The sequence below is a fragment of the Myotis yumanensis genome, unplaced genomic scaffold (assembly GCF_028538775.1).
Source record: "Myotis yumanensis isolate MYYU_CA2020_CCGP unplaced genomic scaffold, mMyoYum1.0.hap1 SCAF_4, whole genome shotgun sequence".
NCBI classification, from domain to species: Eukaryota; Metazoa; Chordata; class Mammalia; order Chiroptera; family Vespertilionidae; genus Myotis; species Myotis yumanensis.
The window spans coordinates 112,535,155-112,550,770 of NW_027223755.1; the positions used below are offsets into that span (position 1 = coordinate 112,535,155).

General features: G+C 43.6%; 1 protein-coding gene and 1 long non-coding RNA gene across 5 annotated transcripts in view; one reads left to right on the top strand and one right to left on the bottom strand.

Annotated features, from left to right (window-relative positions):
• DCUN1D3 (defective in cullin neddylation 1 domain containing 3) overlaps positions 1 to 12,662 on the top strand; it is a 62,612-nt gene extending 49,950 nt beyond the window's left edge. For 2 of the 4 annotated variants that reach the window (XR_011471310.1, XR_011471311.1), the window contains 3 exons: positions 10,565 to 10,681; positions 11,169 to 11,408; positions 11,747 to 12,662. The gene's annotated coding sequence lies outside the window, so the exon portion shown is untranslated. The remainder of the gene's footprint in view (positions 1 to 10,564; positions 10,682 to 11,168; positions 11,409 to 11,746) is intronic. The other 2 variants (XR_011471312.1, XR_011471313.1) reach the window with 2 other exon arrangements.
• Positions 67 to 15,616, bottom strand: part of LOC139009413 (uncharacterized) — a 26,994-nt gene continuing 11,444 nt past the window's right edge. Inside the window, exons 2-3 of the long non-coding RNA XR_011471314.1 lie at positions 2,582 to 2,674; positions 67 to 142 (exon numbers count right to left, since the gene is read on the bottom strand). This is a non-coding gene — a long non-coding RNA (uncharacterized lncRNA). The remainder of the gene's footprint in view (positions 143 to 2,581; positions 2,675 to 15,616) is intronic.

Here is a 15,616-nt window from a genome sequence, read left to right on the forward strand (position 1 = left end):
GAGTGAGGGGCAAGGCAGAACCGAGTCAGGAAATGAAACCCTACCGGACGTGTGCTTCCTCATCACTTCCAGCTGCACCAGCACCCTCCTGCGCAGGAGTGAATTCGCCTTGCCAACCCAGTTTCAAGTGTTTGTGTCATTCCTGCAACATAGGTGAGAGAATTTCTAACAGTCCCAATGATACACCAAGGTTATGGGTTCGATCCCCGGTCAGGGCACACACAAGAAAAAAAAATCGTAATAATGCATATGCTACTTTATAACATGATTTTATCATTTGCCATATATCATGAACAAGTTTTCACATCAATAAACCTATTTCAGCACATCCTTTTAAAAGGTTACAGAATATTCCATTATATGGATATTACCATATTTTATTTAACCAATCTCCTACTTTTCAGATATTCCCCAATTTTGCAATTCTGTGACAAACACGTTTACACGTACCTATGACTATTCTCTATGAATGCTGTCTAATTTTCCTGTCTGCTAACTGTCTTTCTTAAAATGTTACTGATGTTTGGAGAGAGAGAAAGAAAAACAGATTTGCTGTTGCACTTTAATTATGCATTCTTTGGCTGATTCTTGGTATGTGCCCTAACCAGGGATCAAACCCGCAACCTTGGCACATGGGGCAATGCTCCCACCGAGCTACTGGCCAGGACCCAGGACAGTCTTTGCCATCATGGTGGCCTCTTGGTGCCTCTGTGAGCATGGATATGTAACTGCAACTGCAGTGGGCAGGAGGAGGAAGGTTCCATTGGCTTTTCTCTGCCTAATCACTGTATTGTGTACATGTGAAGTGACATGCTCATCTCTGAAAAAATAAAGATCTTTTAGCTTCAAGTTTGTTATGAAAACACTTGGTTTTGTTTGGGCTTTTGAGGTCAGGTCAGACTAACCTCTTAGGTCATTTGAATGCCCAATGGCGATTTACAGATTCTTCAGATGAGGTCTTATCAGAAAGCAAAGCTCCAGCGGTTTGGCAGTTGCTAGATAATGGTTACAACTAGGAAATTCTATGACAAGGAAGGTAATAGTCTGTTGATTTGAGGTCACAGGAAGATCAGAGAGCAAGGAGGGCAATGGCATTAGACGCTGGCGCTGTGCAATTTCAGGATTCAAATTTGCAGTCGTGGTGCCCCCGCCTTTTCGTTGATAATATGTAAGTAGGTCAGACCTAACGACAGAGAAGCTACAGGCTCTTCTGTGAAGGCTCATTCCACTTTAGTCTGACAGCTCTAGGGAAAGCTAAGGGGAAGGTGAAAATTACCCGGTGAGGTAGTCAAAAATCTTTTGGTCAGGTTTAACACGTTCATGCATAACACAGCCACTCCTCCAGCAACAAGTGAGATGCACGTTAGCTCTCTCCCCCTCGGGAGGCACTGAAAGACCAGGACGTAGGCAGGCTGAGGCACTGTGGAACTGTGACACGGCCGTTATTCAGGCTGTCAGCTGCCAACTACCCTCATCTACTGGGGTCCCTGTGACAACAGCAGTCTTTTGCTGACCTGGGGATCCATTCTGAATGAAATTAAAGGTGGGCAGGCTGCTGAGCATTATACTTAAGGTGACCAACACAGTACAATTTCTCTGGGAAGGATGTGCTTAAGGAAGATGAATGGTAATAATAACATCAATCATAACTATCATTTATTGAATGTATACTTCATCCCAGTATTCTGCTAAGTACCACTAATAAGTTATTATATATTAGCACACTGTATTATCATCTATGCAGGACTCAGCCATTGTGTTACACCACCTCACAATAATCCTTTGCAGTAGCCTCTATTGTCATCCTCACTCCAGAGAAAAAGCTGAGGCTGAGGAGGTTAGAGAATTTGTCCAAGATGACACAGCCATCAACAGGCAAAGCCAGGAACACACCGTGATATGACAGACTCAGAAACTTTAGCTCTTGGCCACTCGGTTAAGAACTGAGAAACTGTCAACCACACACTGTGTGATGGGTTGCAATGTCGTTGAAGGGTGACTTACTAATTAGAAAAGGTAAAACACAAGGGAGCTGCCGAAACCGGTTTGGCTCAGTGGACAGAGCGTCGGCCTGCGGACTGAAAGGTCCCAGGTTCGATTCCGGTCAAGGGCATGTACCTGGGTTGCGGGCACATCCCCAGTGGGGAGTGTGCAGGAGGCAGCTGATCGATGTTTCTCTCTCATCGATGTTTCTAACTCTCTATCTCTCTCCCTTCCTCTCTGTGAAAAATCAATAAAAAAAAAAAAAACACAAGGGAGCTTAAGCAGGGAAATCCTACTTCTGATCTTAAATGTACAAAACAGCCTAACTGATTATAATTGAGGCCAAGTCTCCAAGACAACAAAACACTTGGTCAAAAGACAGGAGTAATGTACAAAGGTTTCATTAACATAGCAACTAGAGAAAAGTTACGTGATATTTAGTCTTCATCCTAGAGCATAGATCTACGTTTTCTAAAATGTAAGTGAAAGGGTCTGCTTTCAGTTATTGAAAATGATCCTGGAACTGAATGCACTGGTTCACTCAAGACATCATAGACTAGACCCCAGTTTGCAATACTCCAGTTGAAAAAGTACTTACCATTTCACAGTCAAGTCCAAAGAGAGGACCGACTTTTGTCTGTTACAGAACCATTACATTTGGTAGGTACAAAGTTTGCACACTCAGGAAAACCTAGGAGGGAAGGGAATAAGATATTGTCTTTAGAACCAGAGATGGTAAATATCGTTAGGCTCCTCTTGGGAAAGCTGAAATAACACATTTGCTGGACACATTCTTTAAGTGAGACACTTGAAATATATATATATATATATAGCTAACATGCTAAGTGTCCGACTGTCCAACCAGTCACTATGACGCACACTGACCATCGGGACAGACGCTCAACGCAGGAGCTGCTGAGCTGCAGTAATTTGGCAGCAGTGGTTCTTGGGTGACACACCCCAAAACCAAAGAAGAGGGAGCCTGATTCCTCATGGGACCGCTTGATTCCACCTTCGGCTGTGGGTTATGTTGTTGCTGGGACACTGTCAGCCCTGAATCTGGTTCACTGCACACTTGCGTTTGCATTCCACACCCTGTACGACAGCAACTTTGCTGAGTGCCCCCTCCCACTCCGGGACCCCTCGAGGGATGTCAGGGAGCCGATTTCAGTCTGACCCCTGCAGGCCAGGCCGAGGGACCCCTCTCACTCCGCAGATGCCCTTCGAGCCATGGCGCCACCCCAGGTGCAGCCGGCCAGGGAGGGACCATGGGAGGTTGGCTCCAGGGTGTGTCCAGCCCATCTCGCCCAGTCCTGCCCCACCGGCCACCTTCTAATTCATTTCCTTTCAACATGCACGAATCTGTGCACCTGGTCACGAGTAGATTAAATAAGAGACAATCTATCTTCAAGTTTTCCTCCGCTGACTTTCAGATTCTGGGAGAGTAATGTAGGTTGCTGTTATAGGAAAGACTAGGCCCTGGACTAGTAACAATTCTTCCTCCTATTAGAAAAGAGATTATAACTAAATTATGGCTAAATCCAAAGTCACTAGACCATTTCCAAGGGAGGATGAATAAAGCATGCAAATGACTGGATGTGGCATTTTTCTTTTCTAAACCAAGCAAGAAAAAGGGAGGATGAGATTCTGTACTAGCAGAGATCTAAAAGGATTTCATGATAAGCAAAAGGTTTATGTAATATTCACCAGTGCACCCTGCACCCAGCTCTACCCTGGAAATCTCTCTGAGATCTCTGTCTAGAAATGTGCTTCCGTTTTCTGAAGTATAGCCTGAAAATTCCCTACAGAAGTTCAGCCATGGGCCTAGGCTGAACTGTTATGTACCCTAAATCAATAAAGGATGGGCAGCACGGTCTCCTTCCCTGCTCGCTGGGCCAGAGGCAGGGCACCAGGGTGCGCACCCGCCCCACCCCCACCCAACCCCCGCCTCATGGAAATCCTGTGTATATAAACCATTTTACAGAGCGCTTTTTCACTTAAATAAATTACCCTTAAGAGGAAATTTGTTTCCAGAATATATAAAGATCTCTAATAACTCAATAATAGACAGCCCAATTTAAAAATGGACACGGGCCAGGCTCTGTAGCTCAGAGGTTGAGCATCCACCCATGAACCAATTGGTCATTCTTTCAATTCCCGGTCAGGGCACATGCCCGGATGCAACCTTGATCCCCCGTGGGGGCATGTAGGAGGCAGCCAATCGATGTTTCTCTCTCTTTGATGTTTCTGTCTCTCTATTCCTCTCCCAAAAAATCAAAATTAAAAAAAATTTTTTTTCAATAGACACAGGATCTGAAAAGATATGCAAATGGCCAATAAGCAGAGGAAAAGATAGCCAACATCATCAGCCATCAGAGAACTGCATTGATGTTTCTATCTCTATCCCTCTCCCTAAAAATCAATAAAATTAAAAAATGTTTTTAGAAAATGGACACAGGCCCAGCTGCATCTCCATGGTTGAGCATCGACCTATGAACCAGGAGGTCACGGTTCGATTCCCAGTCAGGGCACATGCCCAGGTTGCAGGCTCAATCCCCAGTGGGGGGCATGCAGGAGGCAGCTGATCAATGGTTCTCTCTCCCCACTAATGTTTCTATCTCGCTCTCTCCCTTCCTCTCTGAAATCAATAAAAATATATATTTTTAAAAATGGACCCAGGATCTGAAAAGATATGCAAATGGCCAATAAGCAGAGGAAAGGATGGATGGTTAACATCATCAGCCATCAGAGAACTGCAAATCAAAACCACAATGATACTACTTCACACCCACTACAAAGAGTGTAATAAAAAAGACAGAGAATAGCAAGTGTTGGTAAAAATGTGCAGAGATTGCAACCCTCATCCACTGCTGTGGGAGTGGGAAACAGCGCAGCTCCTTTGGGAAATAGTCTGGTAGTTCCTCAAAAGGTTCAACACAGAGTTACTCAGTGACCCAGCAGTGCCACTCCTCGGTATAATATATACCCAAGAAAAATGAAAACGTATGTCCAAACAAAAACTAGCACCTAAATGTCCACAGCGGCATTACTCACTCATAAGAGCCAAAAAGTGGAAACAGCCCCAATGTCCACCAACTGATGAACAAATGAATCAAATGTGGCATATTCCGACATCAGATAGAATGAGGATGAAAATAAATGAAGTACTGATACATGTTACAACATGGATGAACCTTGAAACTTCATGTTAAATGAAAAAAGCCAGTCACAAAAGACCATGATTCCATTTACACGAAATGTTCACAGGAGGTAAATCTAGACAGAAAGTAGATTAGTGTGCCCTGACCGGTTTGGCTGAGTGGATAGAGCGTTGACCTGCGGACTCAAGGGTCCCAGGTTCAATTCCGGTCAAGGGCATGTACCTTGGTTGCGGGCACATCCCCAGTAGGGGGTGTGCAGGAGGCAGCTGATCGATGTTTCTCTCTCATCGATGTTTCTAACTCTCTATCCCTCTCCCTTCCTCTCTAGAAAAAAAAAAAAAAAGAAAGAAAGTAGATTAGTGGTTGACTAGGGCCAAGGGCATTGTGGGAGAAACAATAGTATGGGGTTTCTTTGGGGGTGATGAAAGTGTCCTAAAGTTGAGTGTGGTGATGGCTATAAAACTCTTGAAAAACATAGTAAAAACTATTAAACTGCATACTTTTATTTCTTTGAACTGTAGACGTTAAGTAGGTGAATTGTATGGTAGGTTAATTATATTTCAACAGAGCTGTTTTATTAAAAAAACACACACACACAGAAATTTAACATCCCTGTTGTGATTAAGAGGTAATAAAATAAAATGAGCCCTGGCCAGTGATGCTCAATGGATAGAATGTTGGCCTGTGCATCAAAGGGTCTTGGGTTTGATTCCTGGTCATAGGAACCTACCTGGGTTGCAGGTTGGATCCCCAGCAGGTGCAGGAGGCAACCAATCCATGTGTCTCTCTCACATCAATGTTTTTCTCTCTCTCTCAACCCCACTTACTTCCACTCTTTCTGTCAATGGAAAAAATATCCTCAGGTGAGGATTAACAAATAAAATTTAAAAAAAAAATCAAGCTGCCTCAAACAGATTGTCAAACTGCAGCGGGAAGGCCAGGGAGGGTTGGGGGGCAGGAGGGAGGCGGGTAATAGATCAACCGAAGGACTTGTATGCATGCATATAAGCATAACCAATGGACATAAGACACTGGGGGGTAGGGGAGGCCAGAGGATTATCAAGGGCAGGGGAAAAAAAACGACACATATGTAATACCCTTTGTAATACTTTAAGCAATAAAAAAAAAGGGAAAAAAAGAAATCAAATCACTTTTATTCAATTCCTGCTACGTAACCTAATCCAGACCTGCTCTATTCATTGAAGAAAATGGAGGTGGTGTGGCTTAGAAGTATTGGAGAAGTGTTAAAGACATACTGACTTTGTAATATACTAAGAAGAAATGAAAGAAAACCGAAAGAGAAATAACTTTCAGATTAAATATTTCAATGCTAGTTAAGGTCATGTTCATGTACTACCTCAATTCAACACTTTACCAACCATGGTACACATCCTACACTGTAGGAAATGTTTCAATTCCCCATTAACAGAAGATAGAACAAGTCACTTGGAAAGCAGCCCCTCAAAAACGAACTTTCAACAGTAATCTAATCTAATAAAAGACAAACATGCAAATTGACCATACCTTTGCTACACCTTAAGCCATGCCCACCAGCCAATCAGAGCGACTATATGCAAATTAACCCAACCAAGATGGCTGCTGGCAGCCACGGAGCTGGAGCAAGCAGGAGGCTTGGTTGCTCCAGTGATGGAGGAAGCCAAGCTTCCCGCCTGCCGTGGCTGGCTCTGAGCTCCACTCAAGGCAACAAAGTTTAAATTATAGAAGATAAATAAACCTCAGATACCTGCTTTCAGCTGGCCATGGCCACAGAGCTGGAACGAGCAGGAGGCTTGGGTTGCCCCTGGCGATGGAGGAAGCCAAGCTTCCCATTTACCCTGGCCAGCTCTGAGCTCCACTCAAGGCTACAAAGTTTCAATTATAGAAGGTAAATAAATCCCAGAATAAAAAAAAAAAAGAAAAAAAGGAGAGGCTGGGAGCTTCTGTCGCCAGGGGGCTTCGCCAGCCTGAAAACAGCCCTCAGCCCCTCACCCAGACTGGCCAGGCAACCCAGTGGGGACTCCCCACCCTAAAGGGGGTGTGGCCAGCCTGAAGACAGCCATCAGCCCCTCACCCAGGCTGGCCAAACCTCCATGGGGTGAGTGTCCCCATTGGGGGGGGCTGGCCTTGACCAGCCTGCAAACAGCCATCAGCTCCCCGCTGGCAAGTGGACATCCCCCTAGGGCTCCCAGGCTGCCAGAGGGATGTCTGACTGCCAGCTTAGGCCCAATCCCCCAGGGAGCGGGCCTAAGCCAGCAGGTGGTCATCCCCCGAGGGGTCCCAGACTGCAAGAGGGCACAGGCCGGGCTGAGGGACACCCCCCCTCCCGAGTGCACAAATTTTTGTGCACTGGGCCTCTAGTGTTTTTAAATAAACTGCTAGATATTCTTACATTGTTACCAACATCAAATTAGATCTAAACAAGCCTTGTACTGGAAAATGAAATCTTTTCATTTCCTCCTTAGTGAGCAGGCATCGGTCAAGCCCATTTTCTTAGAGCCATACTTTTGAATGATGGGGTCATTCTGCAGGTTGATGCTGACTTTTTAACTGGCAGAATGTAAAACCCCTGAAACTAGGACATTTGAATGTATTCCATTCAGTTTATGTTTAAGAGATCTCAGAGGACATGGCTCATAATGTTGTGAAGGGTAATTATGGAGAAAATCAAAAGATGTGCAAGACCCAAGCCCAACTTTTAAGGAGCTTGCACTCTAATACAGTTATAGGAACACAAAGAGAAAACAAGTTCCAAACAGCCTATAGTAACAACAGCTACAAAAGGAAAAGGAAGAGAATACACTGGCTGGGGTGGTCAGAGATTGTTCGAGAGAAAAAAAGATTAGTTGGGTCTTGAAGGAAGAATTCATATAATTGGTATATCAGACTCATCCATTATAGTGCCTGTCACTCCGAACAGCCCATTCTAGCAAAATCTACTCCAACCTTAGCCACTTACTAAAGCACCAGCCTAGCTTAGGACATGTTCAAAAGTGACAATGGCAACTAAGCTGGTCAGACTGCTTGCTTCCAGAATTGAACCAGGAAAGGCAGAAAACTGACCAGTTAGAAGAGAACAGAAAAGAGAAGCAGCCCTGTAGGGCACGGCTATGGGGTTAAGCCTGGAACTGACCTGTTGGCAAAGCCACAAACAAGTCCCAGCTTAGAGGGCACAGCCCTCTTAGCATAATTAAGCTTGACCTTATGACGCTCCCTAGATCTTATCTGGGTAGCTAATGGGCTGAGGGAGATGCAGCAAGTGCTACCAAAACAAGTGAAACTCACAAAAACATTGTAACTATGATAACCACTACCTTGTTTACCTCTGGCTATAAAATAAAGGCTCAGCGTGCCTCTGGATCTCTCTCTGTGGCCTCAGCCAGGCACAGGAGATCCACCTAGACCCAGCTTATTCTCTTTGTCTGTCTTTTCTACATCCTTCGCTGCCCACCCCCCTCAGGCTCACTGAACCCTTGGCTGAGCTGGCCCCACACACAGCCCCTGAGAGGGATAGCGAGCAGCTCCTCACTTGAGGCATTTCAGACTCCTGATGGCTTCCTAGGACCTGTTTCCTTCCAACAATGTCCCTTTCACTTAAGGTGGCCTGGATGAGTTTCTGGTCCTTGCAACCAAAAAAGCTAGTCTCCTAAGTAGAAAGAGGCATTTCAGGCAAGACAGAAATATACAAAGCACAGTTGGTATGACAGTAACTAGACCAGTTGGGGGAAAAACAAAAAATCTGTGTAGGAGAGCAGCACAGGTAACAAAGCTGAGAGAAGAGTGTAAAAGTAAATTGTGGCACTTTAGGCCATCATTCAAGACATAATGGGGAACAGAAGGAAGTTCCTGGGAGGGGAAGTGGCATGTACTGATGCCTTAAGAGAAAAATGGTACCAACAGAAAAGGGGATTAGAAGATGGGAGCCTATTATTCAGCAGTGAGAAAAATGCTTTTAGCTATGTTATGATTGAGAAATATCCAAGTAGCAACATCCAGCAGGCTATCAAAAATGCAGGCCTGGAATCTGGGACAGCAGGCCTAGAGGTAAAAATATAGGATTATCCACAGAAGAGTGTTACATAATCTTGGAAAGAAGATCAGAGAGCTATAGACCAGTGATGGCAAACCTTTTGAGCTCGGCGTGTCAGCATTTTGAAAAACACTAACTTAACTCTGGTGCCGTGTCACATATAGAAATTTTCTGATATTTGCAACCATAGTAAAACAAAGATTTATATTTTTGATATTTATTTTATATATTTAAATGCCATTTAACAAAGAAAAATCAACCAAAAAATGAGTTCGCATGTCACCTCTGACACGCGTGTCATAGGTTCGCCATCACTGCTATAGACGATACCTTGGGAACTTTGCTATTTAAGATGAGAAAACAAAGGAAAGTCTCTAAGGAGACAGAGAAATAGCCATAAACTCTGACTCCTCAATGCCTACATAATAAACTCCAAAGTCCTTCCCATGGCCTTTACCACCAATAGGACATGGCTTTAACCTCAAGCCTTATCTCTCACCATTCCCTCCTTATCCAATCATCCCCAACATCTGCAGTCATACCAAATTTATTTTTCCTGATATCTTTTCTTTCACAACTCGCCGTTTTTACAATAAGCTTTGAATCTCATAATGACTACTCTGTGATTTACTCAAAAATGTTTATAATACAGTTCAAGTTCAAGCAAACACAGCTCCAAGTCAGATGAGGGCATCTACTGGGCAGGAAAGTAATGGGCGGGTAGGAAGTTAGGTGCCTTGGAGACGGAGGGTGGTAGGAAGCACAGTCCTGGAGGAGATGGAAGGAATCACGGGTTATTTCTCACTGCTTTTCCACGTCCCTTGAGTGCAACTATTCAACTATTTGGGAAAACAGAAAGAGCATCACTGAACAACACGTACCTTACTATGTGTAATGAAGTCTGATAAGTTCTATTCTATTCCACCACTCACCTCCTTCCCGCCCCAAAACAGGTTAGCTATGATTTGCTCATGGGACACAGCCCACAGTTTGGAAAGCATTGCTATCATGGACATGTATCTCTCAGCTGGCCAGCATCTAAACCTCCTGCTTATTCTCCACTGTGAGAGGAACAGTGTCCCTTAGTCATAAGGTGGCCTCTACGTCAGTCCCATCTGTGCACTTGGAAGTACAAAGACCCAGTGACAGTTTAAAAAGTATTCACAGTAATCCCTAAGAGTCCAAGGCCAGTGATCACCAGAGAAAGCCTGAGCTCTAACATAGCCAGATGGCTCTGAGGCATGAAATGCTAGCTGTGATTTCTGTTGTCTAATCTCCCTGGATATTGCCTATTTTTCCCTTTAAAAAATTGCTTCCTGCTTAATTAGTTAGAGGTTAGCTTTGGTGCTTGCAAGAATAAAAATGACTGATAAATCTACTCAATGCCTTCTAGAATGAACAAATCAAACCGGAGTCACCGCCATGCCTGTGATTTTCTTGGGCAGACCCCCAGCTGTTCGTTTCTTCTGCAGCCCAATGATATCAGCTGGAAAATCAGATGATGGAAAAGGCAAGCAGAATTTCTGCAAATAATGTAACAGGTTTTTACAACAATACTTGAAAGCAGTTAAAACGCCATAAAACCTGGTCTTTCATTCATTGTCAGCTCAGTGCTAGAGAAGGTCTGGACCTAATTGCTTGCATTGTAAAAGGAGGACTGCTTTCTTCATGTGTAAAGTAACGAGGTAGCTGAAGTTACATTCATCCCCCCCCCAGAAATTTTCTTTGCTTCTTTGATTACACGTTGCAAGTAAGACACACACTACAGAAATGTCTAACTTTAAAAAGTCCCTTATGTTTCCAAAGCACTCCCAAATCTGTTACTGCAGCGGACCGAGCGCCAGGTAGGTCAGGGCAGATGACACAGCAAAGCCAAGCGGCTCAGAGTTCCAGCCACCGGCTCCCCGGCTGCAATTCCAGCTCCACACGCTGTAATTTGGGGAAGTCATTCCGTTTCCCTATGTATAAGATGGGAATAAAATATCTGTCTCTTACAGGACCACTGTGAGAACTAAAGATGACGCACGCAGCATGATTGATGTAGGCTGAGCACACAGGTAGCGTTCAAGAAATGAAGCACAAAAGAAAATGGACACCCAAGGAGATTGAATAGGGCTCACCAACTGAAGTGCCCGCAGGGGCCAATGCATGAGCCAGTCCAGTAGAAACTGGTGGAGGCTGTGGAGAACGGAGAGCACACGTCTCCTGTGAAGATGGCAGCTGCTATTCAGCTCCAGGTACTGTTCTAAGGGCCCAATCTTGTGATGTTGTCAAGAGATTCAGATTTTACATAAATTTTACAATTTTTGAAAACACCACAGCCCAAATAAAATAAGACAAAATCAACCTGGGATTACAGACTGCAATCTGGGAATAAAAGTTTTGCCTAGATTATCATAGACAAACCCAACCTCCAAATGAGATTTCTGCATCTTAGTCTCTTTCATTTTCCACAACCACTTTTCCAGTCAGGTCACCCAGGAGCCATAGTTTGGGGCCTGTGCACTAATGCCTGGGTGGGAGGACCGGATTCAGTATAAAGTTTTGTCAACTCACGTGTCTGAATGCCTTTCAGGGAAATCCAAACCCAAGTAGAACCAGGAAACGTGTAGCTGACTCAGTCCCCGCAGTACAAAAACCACAACGTTGCCCAGGTGGTTTTGGTGAAAAAGCTGGCACCAGCTGTTGAAAAATCAAGCCAACACAGCTAAGAGTGATACCGGCATACAGAAGGGAAGTGTGGGAAAAAGCAGCGAGCAACAGCTAATGGAGTTTATCGTCACTCACTGACTGCCTGGAAATTAAAAACTGCTGTTACTGCCCAGAGTTCAAATACAGACTCTTGAGTTAGTTATTTATTACATTAAAATTAAGTACAATTGCATGTGCAGATCAATGTATTCAAATCCAAAATACTGTTAAAATGTGTTTCAAATCTTAAAATCCAATTTGTTTTAAATAGGAGCCAATCTCAAGATCCCAACCTGGCTCAGCGGTTCTTCCTGGGCTGAAAGAAAGTTGGTTTTGGACAAATGGACAGACCAATGACAATAGTTGTTCATGCATAAGATGGCTTTTGGGGTATCTAGCCAACCTCCCCGGACAGGTGTGCATTTGAAAATCTATTGATTGGTACATATAAAAAAGTAACCCTTCAAAATAACAATGAGGTACCATCTCACACCTGTCAGAATGGCCATCATCAACAAATCAACAAACGATAAGTGCTGGAGAGGATGTGGAGAAAAAGGAACCTCGTGCACTGCTGGTGGGAATGCAGACTGGTGCAGCCACTATGGAAGACAGTATGGAGTTTCCTCAAAAAGTTAAAAATGGAACTCCCATTTGACCCAGTGATCCCACTTCTAGGAATATATCCCAAGAAACCAGAAACACCAATCAGAAAGGATATATGCACCCCTATGTTCATAGCAGCACAATTCACCATAGCCAAGATCTGGAAACAGCCTAAGTGCCCATCAGCAGATGAATGGCTTAGAAAACCGTGGTACATCTACACAATGGAATACTATGCTGCTGTAAAAAAGAAGGAATTCTTACCATTTGCAACAGCATGGATGGAACTGGAGAGCATTATGCTAAGTGAAATAAGCCAGTCAATGAAAGAAAAATACCACATGATCTCACTCATTTATGGATAATAAAGACCATTATAAACTGATGAACACAAATAGATACAGAGCCGTAACTGGTTTGGCTCAGTGGATAGAGCGTCGGCCTGTGGACTGAAAGGTCCCAGGTTCGATTCCGGTCAAGGGCATGTACCTTGGTTGCGGGCACATCCCCAGTGGGAGGTGTGCAGGAGGCAGCTGATCGATGTTTCTCTCTCATCGATGTTTCTAACTCTCTATCTCTCTCCCTTCCTCTCTGTAAAAAAATCAATAAAATATTTTTTAAAAAAATAGATACAGAGGCAGAGCAGCATTGAACAGACTGTCAAACTACAGCGGGAAGGCCGGGGAGGGTTGGGGGGCAGGAGGGGGCGGTAAGAGATCAACTGAAGGACTTGTATGTATGCATATAAGCATAACCAATGGACATAAGACACTGGGGGATAGGGGAAGCTGGGGGAATGTCAAGAAGGGGAGAAAAAGGAGACATATATAATACTCTTTGTAATACTTTAAGCAATAAAACAAATTTTTTTTTTAAAAAAGTAACCTTCATTACACATTTAGTAACGGCATTAAGGATATCAGAAGAGTAAATTCTCTATGCGCTTTATTTGCAAAAGGAGGAATAAAGATTGGGATTCTTGCCAAAACTGGTTTGGCTCAGTGGATAGAGCATCGGCCTGTGGACTGAAGGGTCCCAGGTTTGATTCCGGTCAAAGGCATGTACCTTGGTTGCGGGCACATCCCCAGTAGGAGATGTGCAGGAGGCAGCTGATCGATGTTTCTCTCTCATTGATGTTTCTAACTCTCTATCCCTCTCCCTCCCTCTCTGTAAAAAATCAATAAAATATATTTTTTAAAAGAAGATTGGGATTCTTAACATATGATCATGTTATTTCACTTTTTTCTTTTTTAATTTAATTTTTAAATTTTCAATTACAGTTGACATTCAATATTATTTTATATTAGTTGTAGGTATAAACATAGTGGTTAGATATTTATATAATTTATGGAGTGATCCCCCCAATAATTCTAGTACCCACCTGGCACTACACATAGTTATTACAATATTATTTTTTAATAGTTATTTTTTATTGATTTTAATATATTTTTTTATTGATTTCAGAGAGGAAGGGAGAAAGAGATAGAAACATTAATGATGAGAGAGAATCACTGATTGGCTGCCTCCTGCACGCCCCCAACAGGGGATTGAGCCCACAACCCGGGCATGTGCCCTTGACTGGGATTGAAACTGGGACCCTTCAGTCTGCAGGCTGATGCTCTATCCACTGAGCCAAGCCAGCTAGGACTACAGTATTATTAATTACATTCTGTATGCTGTACTTTACATCCCCGTGACTATTTTGTAACTACCAATTTGTACCTCTTAATCCTTCCCATTTTTCACCCATCCCCAAGCCCCCTCCCCTCTGGCAACTATCAGTTTGTTCTCTGTATCTATAAGTCTGTTTTGTTTGTTCATTTATTTTGTTCTTTAGATTCCACAGATAAATGAGATCATACAGTATTTGTCGTTCTGACTTATTTCACTTAACATAATGCCTTCTAGGTCCATCCATCTTGGAAATGGCAAGATATCCTTCCCTTTTTTGGCAGCATAATGTTCTATTGTATACATATGCATCATATGTTTTTAAATCATTGATCCACTGATGGACACCTGGGCTGCTTCCCTATCTTGGTTCTTGTAAATAATACTGAGGTACAGATATCTTTTCAAATTATTGTTTAACTTTTTTCAGATAAATACCCAGAAGTGGCCTGGCTGGGCTGGGCTGTGGGCCACAATTTGCACCATGGGGTCTCTGCGGTGTCGGCTGCGATTATATGATAGTTCATTTTTAACTGTTTTTTGAGGAACCTCCATAGTCTTTTCCACAGAGGCTGCACCGATTTGTAATCCCATTAACAGTGCAAGAAGAGGGTTCCCTTTTCTCCACATTCTTGCCAACACTTGTTTATGATCATGTTATTTCAACTGGGTCTCCACTGGGGGTTACAAGCCAAAATACCTATCGCCGCCAGACAGATACTGTCAACCAGGAAGCTGGCGAGGTGGGACACTGAAGTTTGCACATGCCCCATCCAAAGGAGGAGGCCGCTGTTCAGCTGTGACAAACTGTTGCCGTGTAGAAATACAGGGACAGTTGCAGATCTCTGAGTTTTTGATGAAGTCAAAATTCTGAATTTTAATAAAGGAACTAGAGGCCTGGTGCACAATTCGTGCACGGGTGGGGTCCGGCTGGCCCACCCTGATGGTGGCCATCGGAGCTGGGCCAGTGCGGGGAGGGGACGCAAGAGGTTGGGGGGGCCGATCAGGGCCTCGATTGGGCCGGTTGGCCGCCGCAGTGCATGTCATAGTGACCGGTCATTCCATTGTTCTGGTCGCTTGGCTTTTCTATATATAGATTCCTAAATAAAACTGTAGACAGCTATCATAAATATTTTAAGGAAATTCTGTATGGCAAACAATGTCAGTCAAGGCAGATATGACCACTGGACACTGGTTTGAAACCTCCATTCTATTCCCACTATTTAAGTTCACCTCAGATCTAGGTGTGGAAACACTGGACCTGCCCCGGACTGCGTACTCCAGCAATTCACAGAGCTGGTCATGGGTTACTTGGTAGATAAGCGTGCTTTCTGTAAAGATTAAATCAGGACATATCAAATTATTATTATCGAGAACAGCAGCAAAGGCAAATTATTAAAATATTATAGATTCTGGTGATTTTAACATATATCCAAATATGAGGGTTATAATTAATTGGAAAGGAAAGTCTAAAACC